Source organism: Pinus tabuliformis, chromosome 3_1 (assembly GCF_031772625.1).
Source record: "Pinus tabuliformis cultivar Carrire ecotype Pingquan chromosome 3_1, CPIR1, whole genome shotgun sequence".
Classification (NCBI taxonomy): Eukaryota; Viridiplantae; Streptophyta; class Pinopsida; order Pinales; family Pinaceae; genus Pinus; species Pinus tabuliformis.
The window spans coordinates 801094017-801104878 of NC_142301.1; positions in this window are offsets into that span (position 1 = coordinate 801094017).

A 10862-nucleotide genomic window follows, 5' to 3' on the forward strand; every position below is an offset into this window, starting at 1 on the left:
CCAACGGATCGATAAATTGCTGCTCCATTCTGGAAAATGCCAAGTACAAGTAGCGACATGATAAACATCAGGTACCACACAAGTTTCAAGTGGGCGACAAAGTTTGGTTGCATTTGCAGAAAGAACGCTTACAAGAGCCCATCAGAAGCTCAGACCACTCTGATATGGTCCTTACACCATTACCAAGGTTGTGGGAAATAATGCTTTGGAACACAGCATTCCCCCATTCCTTCATTTGCATCGAGTGTTCAATGTGGACCACCCTCGACCATTCTTCCCACTATTATTGGACACATCAGAAGTTGCAGAACAACTCACCAAGGACCAAGTTTAGCAGAAGTTTCCTCATCTCATGGAGGAAGTCAATGCAATATGTACCATTTCTTCCTAAGGGGGGAGGAATGATCAAGTGGGTGTTGGTGGCCACCCACCTATCCCACTTAGAACCCCCACAACTATCTCTTTCAGTTTTTTATTTTCCTTAATTTTAGCAAAATTTACTACTTTTGGCACGTTTTTCGGGTCCTGAAATTCTGGAGCTACTTTGAGGCCCTAAATGACGTTTTTTTTTGGGAAAACTGGGAGCAACATGTTTTTATAAATTGATGTTGTTCAGTCAAAAGTTGTAGTCCTCAGATATATCTTTCTAACGAGGTATTGTGCACGTCAAATGGAGTTCATATGTCAAAGTTTCGACCCCAGGAAGTTGATGTACCAATTTACCCAAAAGGGGCCAATAGTTTGGCGCTTCATCTCCTAGGGTTAGGCTTTGGGATGTTTAGGGTTTTCCATTATTTCTCAACAATAATAGGCCTTCGAGCCTCATTGTAACACAGTTTAGAGGCATGTAGCTACCACATCTCTTCTCAAAGATAAGCTACCATCGCCTAAGCTAGTTTATTTCCATTTATGTTTGTAAGCATATTTCAGTATTTTACATTAATGAAATGAAGTATTATTTCTCTTGCATCTCTGTATTTATGGTTATCTCTGTAATTTGTTGCATTCTTGTTTAAATCCAGATCATCACTTTCCGCCCACACTTAGCCATTTTCCTAAAATTCCTTCTGACTGGACAAATCTCTTTCATTAGACCCCAACTGAGTTGCACATTACAAAGTCTCAACCCTTAATGATGATGTTCTGCTACCTAGAACTGCGTAGTGTGTAGAGACTATCCTCCAAGACAGTTACACTGCGCAATCCCAGAGGTGAGCAACCTGCCTTCCTTCCCAGAATTACGCAAAAGCTGCCTCAAAGCCCGATCTGAAATACACACTTTGCAAGATTAGTCATCAAGCCTCCCCCCTACCTATTGGAACCTTGTAATATGCATAGACTTGATCTTGCTTTGCCTCCTAGAACTACGCAGAGGTGTCCTCTCAATTTCCTCCCTAAACCAGGACTAACTGATTCTAGAAACTGCGCAAATATGTCCTCTATGGTCCCTCTACTACCAAGTCCTACCTTCCCTCAAAAAACTGCGCAAAGGTGTCCCCCAATGCCCCACCTTTTAACTACCATTGATGACCTAAACGACGCAACCCTACCTCGCAGTGGCCTCTGCGCAAATTTTCCTAATAGTGAAGATTGTGCTTCAAAGTTCCTCTGCCAAGCCTAGGTTGCACTCTGCGCAGTCTCAGTGACCATTGTCCCTCCTTGTCACCTGGAACTACGCAATGCATAGTTACTGGGCCCTCTTCCCAACCTCTCCTTTGTCCCCAGTCCAGTCCATGAAAAACAATGCATCATCTTAGACTATGAGATTTTGGATTTGATGTCATCTCGTCATGAGTGAATTGCGGGAATAGGTACACTATTAGATCATGTCGAGACAATGAAGAAGGAAAGGGAGGTGCAAAGATGCTAGAAGACTCACTTACAACTGGATGATAAAAGAATCTTATCAAGTAAAGGCAAAGGGAACACATGCATGCAACCACCTCCCAAGATCAAAATCATTGAAGACCCCACATCATTAAGCTATGTGGAGGAGAAGAGAAAGAGCATCCAATAAAACATCTATGACTCAGTAGCAACAACGGCTTGACATTGGCACCTCAGCAAGCTAGTCATGTCAGCAATGTCATGTCAAGTCATGTCATGAGTTTTCAAAGGCCACATCACTATTATGGGCCATTTCCATTTTAAATCGAATGTAATGTAAAGTGGAATTCCAATGGACACACATGAATATGAAGAGTCATGTCAGTTGAAAAGTCATAGGAAGTTGAACAATCATGAGGGTAGTCGAAGAGTCACAAGGGTCAAGCATCACCGTTGGTTATATATACCCCAACATTGTCTGAGCAAAGGAATTTTCATGTTGGCTCCTCCCATGAAGTATAGAGAGTTTCAATCAATCCTTTGAGGAGCGAGGAGTGGTTCCGATGTCCCACTACTGGGGCTAGTGATATATGATGCGAATATGTGTCTTGGAAAATTTTCTTAATACAGAAGTATGTTCAAGACAACACGTTTTCATGCATGTCTTGTGGATTTTTGTAAGACTATTTTTTCGACATTTGTTATTCATGTTTGTTTCACATGTACTAAGATAGTTGAACTATTTCATTGGTTTTACTACTTTCCTTGTTGGGAATGTGTTGTATTGGTTATCATTGTTGTCTCATCCTTGTGGACTACTCCGCATGATACTAGATAGACCTTCCTCTCTTACTGTCACATCCATTGTGTCTGTTGGATGGTGGACGAGCCTCCCCTTGTACTTTGGTTTTAACGACTGCCGCATCTGCTGTGGACTATTCTGTTGGATGTTGGACAGATCTTTCTGGTTTGTGTGTGTCTCTTCCTTGGTGGTACTATTACCCTCACTTAGAGGCTCACTTTTCTCCCCCCTTTTGCAGTAAGAGAACCTTAACACATTTATGTTATGCACTCATGAGGCACACTTATCTTTTTGTTTGAAGATACCAGCATAACACTCTCATGTGCTAACAAATAGAGCCAAGGTAGATCTCTAAGTATATGGCAATCGAGCCTTTATATCGGATGGGAATCCTACACCAAATAGTGTAAGGTCTAGTTGGGACTTCATATCAGGGAGATCCCCCTTGGTTGACGGATTTCAACACCGTCACCAGAACTATAACTTTTATAATGAAATGGAATTGGCAACCTGTCTTTTCACAAATGAGGATCCTCGCTTCATTTCATTTTTTTCCTCTTCTGTTCTCGGGGCCATATGAATAAGCAAAGTTGCATAAAAATGTTTGAAAAGTCAATACATATGAAAAATGATCGAGCACTATTAATACCAACATATAACCGATGCATCTCTAAAAAACTTACACTTCATATCACACGAAAGTAGTAGGCCTTAAGTCTGGGCATTTATTTTGTACCCGGGTAAAATAACATGGAGCATCTGGGTTCATTTCCTCTCCTCTAATAAAGTTTCCAAGTCTATTTGAAGGAATTTTTGCAATCTAATCAATCTCCGTGTTATTTCTATGTACTTCGGACCAATCTAAATCCTTTCTAGAAAAGCAAATATTTTCTTTAGGTTCTTGCACCAAAAAGGCAATGATTGTTTCCCATTTTACTTGCTTTACCATTTTGTGACCCAAGGAGTTCTTGCAACGATAACCCAGAAAGGTGTTGCAACAGTCACTCGACGTGTTTCCACAATGGTGAACTAGCAAGTTGCCATAATGGTGACCCAGTGAGTTGCCACAACTGTGAACCAACGAGTTGTTGCAAAGTTGAACCAACAAGTTGCCATAATGGTCAACCAATGATTGCAAAAACGCTAAACCAACGATCTACCGCAACGGTCAACCAGTGAGTTTTCACAATGGTCAAACAATGAATTGTTGCAATGGTTAGCCAATGATTTGTCACAGTAGTCAACCAATAAGTTGCTACAAAAGAAAAGCAGCAAGTTGTCGCAACAGTGAAATAGTTTGTTGTTGCAATAGTGAACCAGTGGATTTCTCGCTATCAAGTTTGGTGCTCTCCTAACCCTTAACAAGAAACAACTAGGTGTGTGCTCTCCTAACCCTTGACAAGAAAGTTTGGTGCTCTCCTAACCCTTAACAAGAAATAACTAGGTGTGTGCTCTCCCAATCCTGTCTATCTATATAAAGTGAAAATCTGCCTTGATGTGAAAAGTTTGTTGAATTTGTAAGAATTTTTACTTCCTTTTTGACAACTAGAACAATAGTACAATGATGAATGTGAAAATAAATGTGGAAACCATGTACTTAGGTGTTATATCTGAGATCTTTACACCAAGGTTACAATTTCAATATTTGGTTATGTTACCATAATTTATTTCATTGTTGGAAAGTCTAAGATCATATGCATTGACATTAATTAATATATATTTATCGTTGGAAATTCTACAATCATAGGCATTGACATTAATTAATATATATAAATATATATGTATTTGAAACTTTTTTAACATTAATTTATAATAATAAAAAAATCCCAAAGTAGTATAATTAATTGTTTATTTAGTTTTAAATTTTACCTTTCTTTTTTGCAATTCCTTAGTCTCATTGGATTGTAGAGCGATCAAATATATTGTGAAAATATGTGGCGAGGAAAAGTGTAGGAGACGCTAAGATTTGTGATCATGTGTAGTATGTATTTTTAGTTTAATAATGGTTTGAGCTATTAATTAGATATATAAAGATGGTGTAATTTTTATTTGAAAAAATGAAGTTCATGAGTTTCCAATGAATAGGTTTAGGAACGATATTTTAAAAAATAAAATAAAAATTTCTAAAACTTTCATATAGTTTTTAAAAGATATTGTTGATTATTTTAGTAAATAATTTTATTATATAGAATTTGGGTGGATTGTTTTTGAAAAATAAATGGAGATTGGTGAATCATTTTTTTTAAATAAAAAATATACACACACCAAAATTAAGTTCTCATTTTTTTCCCTCGCAAAATCTTTTAGTAGAAAATCATTTTAATTAATTTATTTGTCTAAGCATTCAACAATACCAATTGACAAAGATGCTAAAGGCCCATTGTTATTTGAAGCTCCAAGATATATTGATATGATACTTCTGAAGGATATCCCTCGTATATGAAGGTATTTTGAGAATATAGCATCATATTGTACATTCGTTGGAACTTATATCATAATTTTTATATTGCTACCATTTTTTTCTACCATAGGCAAAAAATTATCTTTGTTTTCACAAGTTTAGAATATTAATGAATACTACGTTATCTAATACTAATAATAGAAGATACTAATTGGAAAAGTTTTCTTGATTTTATTTAGCTTATTGATCATGATTAAAATTTAGTTTTGCATCAAAAAGTGTGTGGTGCATCTAAAAGCTCCCTGCGCCCCTAAGAGATCCCCGTAAGCTATCCCACCACGCCATGGCCTTAGGAGGGGGCCCTGAGGCCTCCCCTCCTCTTCCTCGTGAACTATCAGCGTTTAAGAAGTTGGTCACAGCTTGCAATAAACACCCAGCAAGCATGCAGCAGCAGATATTCGTAAAACGGTTGGATTCCATACCCATTGTCGCCATGCTGTCAGAAGAACCTTGTAGATTGGCCCTGAATCTAGCTGAACAAGGACTCATTGGGTAGTTCACCAGGCTCTAGCCCTCACCCAAATCCGTCGACGCCTGGGTGCAAAGGAACTAGAGATATTTGACCAAAGAAGGGATCAGAAGCTATTTATTTGGTAAGGGCTTTTTTATTTTCGTCTTTGATTCAGTAGACGATAGGAATCTCATCTTCAGAAATGGTCTATATTTCATGGGCCCCCAGGGCCTCTATTTGAATCAATGGAACCTGAATTTCGATCCTTCTCAAGACGTGCCTTCGGCTATTCTCGTTTGGGTATGCCTGCCTCATGTACCTTTACACTGCTGGAACCCCAAATCACTAGAAACCATAGGCAATAAGCTAGGAAAATACATAGACCGAGCTGAAAGAAAGGATCAATACTCTTGCGCGAGAATCTGCGTAGAGGTGGACCTGGAGGAAGGCCTCCCTGAAGCTATAAAGCTCACAATGGCAGACTGGTCCTACCTTCAAGAGTTATACTACGAGCAGCTCCCTTTTAAATTTCGGCATTTCCATGGCTACGAGCACTTCACCAAGCACTGCAAAAAGAAAGTAGAGGAGGCAGAGACTACAAAGGGAGATCAATGGACTCGGGTTCAGAAACCAACTTTAGCAAAACAGAGTAACCGAACCAAAGGGAAAGGCGGGCCTCCAACAACTGAAGCCCCACCCTCAGTATAGTTACAAGGGGAAGGGAGCTCTGTCCCGCCAAGAGTAGAGCCACCTAATAACCCTTTTGAATTACTCAGTACCTCTGAAGAACCCCCAACAACAACAATTGAAGAACCCTCAGCAACAGCAGTGGAAGAGGTAGAATAGCAGCTTATTACCACTGTAGAAGATCAAACTCTGGAAGAGGAAGCCCCTCTTCAATCCGGATCTCCAAGAGGAGCTTCCAGCCCCCTCTCCTACAATAAAATGACAAGGAAAAAGTCCCCGGAGATCTCGGGCTCCTCGGAAGATGAGACATTCGAGAGGCCATTGAAAAGAGTTAGAAAAAAATCTCACAGGGAGGCAAGGGAAGAAGAAGTAGAGAGACAAAAAATGCAAGGCAACTATCCCACGATTGAGATGTCCATCGGCAGGAATACTAGAACTAGGCCTCCTAAGGGAGGATTTGCGCACCCCCCCCCGCCAGTAAATAATGAGATTAGTCTCTTGGAGTTGCAGAGGCTTGGGGAACCCACTAAAAGCTGAAGCTGTAAAGAACCTACTGAAATCTGAATCCCTTGAGATCCTCATGCTCCAAGAGACAAAAATAGAAGGGGACACCCTTCTCGACCTCAGCAAAGCGAAATGGAAAAAAAATGTCGGGAAAGCAGTAAGTGCGAGGGGCACATCTGGAGGGCTTGCCACACTCTTGGAGGAAGACAAATTCCACCTCGAAAGCTCCTTCGATACGCAACACTAAATTTACACCAAACTCTGGCACAATGCAAGCAAGATCACCTTCGCTCTCTTCAATCTCTATGTCCCAATCCTCTTTGCGGAAATGAAACACTGTTGGCAAACTCTGTCCGATTTTCTAGATGCATACTCCCCCAAGAACATAATTCTATCAGGTGACCTAAATTTAGTCTTTGAACAAAAGGAAAAAAGAGGAGGCATCATTAGTAGAGACCATTTTCTTCCCTTCGTTGAAGATTTAATTCAGTAGTGGGATTTATTGGATTTTAAGCCAAAAAAAGGGCTCTACACTTGGACAAACAACAGAGCTGAGAAGGGTCATATTTCAACCCACCTGGACAGATTTCTTCTACAAAGTACCTTCCTATTAGAAAAGAATATTATCACCACCAGAATTCTGCCAAAGATGACTTCAGACCACAAGCCCATTCTACTGCAGTTCAAAGAAGAGGAAAGACTGGGGCCCATCCCCTTTCGATTCAGCCCCCTCCGGACAAAAAGGCAAGGCTTTATGGAAACAGTCTTGAATGCCTGGTCCACCCCGGTCAATGGTTCGCCCAGCTTTGCGTGGGAACAGAAACTAAAGGCCACCAAAATAGCCCTGAAGGAGTGGATAAAAAATCCTTCACACGCCCCCTCTTGCTATAGAAAGCAAACCACCGAGTAGCTCCTAGATCTACAATTGGACCAGGAACAGCAAAACATTACCTATACAAAAATTCAGAAGGAGCAAGAAGACCAGCGCATCACCTTTCGCTCTTTCAGAATAGAGGAAGAACATTTGAGGCTCAAATCTCGTAACCTTTGGCTGAAATCCAAAGACAAAAACACCTCCTCCTTCCATAAGCAATTTAAAGCTCATCTCGCTCGAAACTATATTGCTGAAATTATCTCCCTCGATGAGACTGTCCAGAAAGGAATGGCTCAATTAAAAGAGGTTGCAACCTCTCACTTTCAGCAGCTCTACAAAGAAGATGAACTGGACTCTGCGGAGGAATCTACAGAACTCCTCACTCACATCCCAAGCATGGTAAACAAGGAGGATAACTCAAGTCTTTTGAAGCCTTGCATTGAAGAAGAAATCAGCAATCTCATATGGGGGGTGGAGCCAGACAAAGCTCCAGGACCTGATGGTTTCTCCATCCACTTCTACAGAATTCGTTGGAATATCAAGGTTGATCTATTTCAAATTATCAAAGGTTTCCTCTAAAAAGCCGAAGTGGGAGGGAACACAAACTCCACTTTCCTAGCTCTAATTCCAAAATAGGTTTTTCGATCGCTCCAAGCCCATTTCGTTCTGCAATGCCTCTTATAAAATACTCACCAAACTCCTTGCGAACAGAATAAAGCCTTTGCTAGAAAATCTCATCTCTCCCAGTCAAGGAGGCTTTGTTAAAGGCAGGCACATCTTGGATAACGTGATTCTAGTGCAAGAAACCATTCACTCAAGCCACCAACGCCAAGAGCAAGGGATGCTTATAAATCTAGATATGGCTAATGCCTTTGATCGAGTAAGGCACTCCTTTCTTTTCCAAGTTCTTTATACTTTTGGTTTCAGCTCTGATTTTATAAGGTTGATTAAATCTTGCATAGGAAAGTTGTGGATCGCCCCTCTAATAAATGGCAGGCCAACCATCTATTTCCAAGCTTCGAGGGGCATAAGGCAAGGTTGCCCTCTGTCCCCATTCTTGTACATTCTGATGGCAGACTCTCTTAGTCGTAAGTTGACAGCATAGAAGTTAGTTGAGACACTTCCAGGCATCACGGCGATGAGAGTAACAGATCCAACCAACCATGCTCTATTCACAGATGACTCTCTTCTTCTGGGAGGCACTTCCCTTAAAATTGCAAGGGCCTACAACGAAGTCATCCAAAGCTTCTGTAGATTCTCCAGAGCTCTTGTTAATAGAAGGAAAAGTGTGGTGTATGGTTGGAAGGTAGACCAGCAAACCATCCACCGGATTGTCCATTCCCTAGGGTTCACGGGCTTTGCCACCTGGGAAAAAATCAAGTACTTAGGGCTGCCATTAACGCTAGGAACCAGCAAGGCCTCTCATTGGTTGGAAATCATTAGTAAAATTAAGGCAAAAATAACAGGGTGGGGTGGCTAGTGGCTCAACACAGCCAGGAAGCTTACTCTAATTAAATCTGTAATCTCCTCCCTGCCTATATATTAGGCCTCGTTCCTTTTGGCCCCTAAGATGATTACTGAGTAGCTCTCCAAACTGATTCGAAATTTCCTGCGGCAAGGAAGAAAGGGAAACCAAAAAAAAATCATTTGGTAAGTTGGGACACTGTAAAAAGGCCTTTATCAGAAGGGGGTCTTCAGGTAAGAGACCCTGGGCTGGCCAATCTGGCCTTGGTAGGAAAGATCTTATGGAAGATCTTCTCAAGTCGCCGACATCCATTAAGCCAAGTGCTCATCAGAAAATATGTACATGGGCTTTCAATAAACAATATGGAGGAAGGTACTTCCATAAAAGGAACCACTCCATGGAAGCTCTGTAGTCGAGCATGGGAGTCCTTCAAAGAGAAACTGTACATAATTCTTGGAAACAGGAAAAGAATCATGTTGTGGGAGGATAAAATCATGGGCCTTCAACCCCTCAAAACTCTTCTGATTTCCCTGATCTCTGTGCATGGCTTATTCAGCGTGGCATCCACAAGCTGGCAAATATCTCTGCTTGGGATCCTGGTGGAAATTGGCTTGCTTGGGCACTCCCGCACCCTCCAGACAGATTGCATACGCAAAATAATTCTCTTCTGGTTGCGCTCTCAGGCTTGGCGTCAGTGCATTTGCGTACAAGGGATAAGTGGGGTTGGTGGAAAACCGGTGTTTACACAGCAACGCTGGGTTTCGTAGCTCTTCAAGCCCAGCCCCTCCATATTCACACCCCCACATTGTGGCAGCAAGTCTGGGATCTGTTTGGTCTCCCAAAGATCAACTTTTTTAGCTGGACCCTCATGCACAGAAGAGTCTTGACTGGGGATAACTTAGAAAAACGAGGGAACACAGGGTCACATAGATTCCCTCTTTGTTGCGTGGCTCAGGAAACAATGGATCATCTGTTTATTCACTGCCACTTCACTCAAGAAGTCTGGATGCAGGCGCTTCAGGGGCTCAACGCCCAAACTCCTTCGCAGATCACATTAGTTAATCTGTTCGTCACTTGGAAAGACCGATAACCCCCATATGATGAAGAGCAAATCTTCTTAGTCCTAAATCTGGTACGTAATACCAAAATACATTTGTTTGGAAGTCTGGTTAGCCAAAAATCATTTCATCTTTCAAACAGCTTGCCCTCATCCACATTCGTTGCTGCCAAATCCAAAGCCTTATTGTTGGAGACAATGGAGAATCGGCCCTTCAAGCCAGACAGCTTGCTTCTCCCTGAAGAGATCATTTGGCTCAGCTTGCCTCTGAAACAAGCCAGGAACAAAAAGAACCCCCCTCAACCTAGCCCCGATCCAGAGTGGTGACTTCGAAGCACTGAAGCAGAATTCCAAAAGTGGTGGAGGAACCAGGGTAAAGCCATGATTTTCTTTGATGGTGCGTCCAAAGGAAACCCGAGGATCTTAGGAGCAGGAGGAGCAATCTATGCCCAGGACAGTCACAGTAAACTCAACTTTAGCTGGGGCCTAGGGCAGAACACCAACAACCAGGCAGAAATCTTAGCGTTGCTCAAAGCTTGTCAGCTTGCTCAAGAGAACGGCGACAAAGACATTCAAGTCTTCGGAGACTCAGAGATTGTGATAAAAACCTTAAGCAAGCAAGACTACTTCAACAACTCGGCACTAAACAAGACCTTGCTGAGACTTCGCAAAGTGATGCAAAACTTCACCTCCATCTCCTTCTACATATCCTTCAAAGTCTAAACGAGGAAGCG